This window comes from Sapajus apella, unplaced genomic scaffold (assembly GCF_009761245.1).
Source record: "Sapajus apella isolate SASKATOON/1434 unplaced genomic scaffold, GSC_monkey_1.0 scaffold75, whole genome shotgun sequence".
Lineage (NCBI taxonomy): Eukaryota > Metazoa > Chordata > Mammalia > Primates > Cebidae > Sapajus > Sapajus apella.
The window spans coordinates 2,682,543-2,685,045 of NW_022437015.1; positions in this window are offsets into that span (position 1 = coordinate 2,682,543).

A 2,503-nucleotide genomic window follows, 5' to 3' on the forward strand; every position below is an offset into this window, starting at 1 on the left:
TCTGTAATGGCAGGTTGCCTTGGCAATGGCGGGTTTCCTCGGCAACAGCAGACTTCCTCAGCGATGGCGGACTACCTCTGTAGTGGTGGAGTGTCTATGTAATGGCGGGTGCTCCTCCCCCACAGAGCTGGGCCATCCTGGATTCAGCTGTGCTTGCTGTGAAATTCTCAACCCAGAGGGTTTTCAATTGCTGTTTTTTTTTTTTTTGGTGGGGGTGGGTCCAGCTGAGCCTGATCACCTGACTCCCCTCCCTGACTTAGAGTCTGTTTTTTTTTTTTTTTTAGTTGAATGGTCCACTCTTTCCCAGGTGCTCCAGTCGCCTGTTGAAAAGGTGCCAGGATCTGTGTGATTTCCCATGTGGTGACTCACTGCACCAGCTGAAACAGCAGTGCTTAGATTCGTGGCGTTGTTTTTGCCCAGGAATCTCCTGGCCTGGCTCCCTCTTTCAGTTCCTTTTTAAATCAGATGAATGGGAGATCTGCCTTCCCAGGTATCCAATCGCCAGCTAAAAGGGCACCCGGACCAGTGTATCTTGTATGGAAAACTGCCGTGCCAGGGTGCCGTCAAGGTAGCCCCACCAGCCAAAACAGCCACTCTGGCCAAAACAGCCGTGCTAGTGACCCACGGGGCTCCTCTGCCTGGGAATCTCCTGGTCTGTGGGCAATAAAAATCCATCTGGAAATGCAGCGTCCACTCACCATCTGTGCTTTCACTGGGAGCTGCAATCCTGAGTGTTCCTAGTTGGCCATCTTGGGTCTGCCCCTCTGTTTTTTTTTTTTTTTTGCTTTTTGAGACTGATTCTCGCTCTGTCACTCAGTCTGGAGTACAGTGGTGCAATTTTGGCTCACTGCAACCTCCACCTTCCTGGTTCTAGTGATTCTCCTGCCCCAGCCTCCTGAGTAGCTGGGATTACAGTGATGCATCACCACATTTGGCTAATTTTTGTAATTTTAGGGGAGACAGAGTTTCAATATGTTGGCTAGCCTGGTCTCAAACTCCTGAGGAAGGTGATCTACCTGCCTCAGCCTCCCCAAGTGTTAGTATTACTGGTGTGAGCCACCATGCCTGGCCCAATCTCTGTCTTTTGATTGGAGAGTTTAGTCCATTTACATTCAATGTTATTATTGATAAGTATGGATTTTCTCCTGCCATTTTATTATTTATTTTCTGGTTATTTTGTGGTTTTCTTTTCTTTTTTCTTTCCTGTCATTCCATTTAGTGAAGGTGATCCTCTGGTGATATGATTTATTTTCTTCCTTTTAATTTTTTATTGTATCTTTTGTGTTTTTTTGGTTTGTTTGTTTGAAGTCATTAGGAGGCTTGGAAATACCATCTTACAAGGGATTATTTTAAGCTGATAACAATTTAACACTGTGCATAAATGAAGAAGCAAAAAGAAATCTAATAAAATCTCTACACCTTAACGTTGTCCTCCTCATTTTTAAGTTTTTCTTGTTTCTTTTTATATTTTACTTTACTGCATATGTCTTGAAAAGTTGTTGTAGGTATTATTTTTGATTACTTCATAATTTAGTCTTACTACTTAGGATTATAATTTACACATGACAGTTACAGTGTTATAATATTTTGTGTTTTTTGTGTATGTGTACTTACTATTACCAGTGAGTTTTGCATCTTCAGGTAACTACTTATTGCTCATAAATGTTCTCCTTTTTCTTATTAAAGTACTTCCTTCAGCATTTTTTATAGGACACTTTCGGAGATAATGAAATCTCTTTGCCTAGAATGTACTTAGAATTATGAAAAAATAAAATAGAATAATTAAAATAAATAAAAATAAATATAAAAAGAAATCCCTAAGCTTTTCTTTGTCTGGGAAACTCTTTTTATCTCTGTCATGTTTTAAGGATTTTCACCAGATGTATTGTTCTTGGGTAAAAGCTTTTTTATTCTTTAGCTTTTTAAATATGTCATGCCACTCTCTTCTGGCCTGTAAGGTTTCCACTGAAAGGTCCTCTGCTCCTTTGTATGTTGTTTTTTTCTTTTCTCATGCTGCTTTTAGTATCCTTTCTTTATTTCTGATCTTTGGGAGTTTGATTAGTAAATGTCTTGAGGTAGTCTCCCTTGAGTTAAATATGTTTGGTCTTCTATAACCTCCTTATACTTGGATATTAATATACTTCTCTGGGTTGGGAAAGTTCTCATTTATTATTTCTTTAAATAAACTTTCAACTCCCTGCCACATCCTCTTTAAGGCCAAATAACTTTTAGATTTGCCCTTGTTAGACTATTTTCTACATCCTATAGGTGTGCTTCATTGTTTCTTATCCTTTTTTTAAAATTTTTCATTTCTCACTGTTTTTTCTTTTTCTTTTTTTTTCTTTTTCTTCTCCTTCTCCTTCTCCTTCTTCTTCCTCTTCCTTTTCCTCTTCCTCTTCTTCTTCTTCCTTCTTCATTCTTCCTTCTTCTTCTTCTCTTCTCCTTCTTCTTCTTTCTTCTTCTTCTTCTTCTTCTTCTTCTTCTTCTTCTTCTTCTTCTTCTT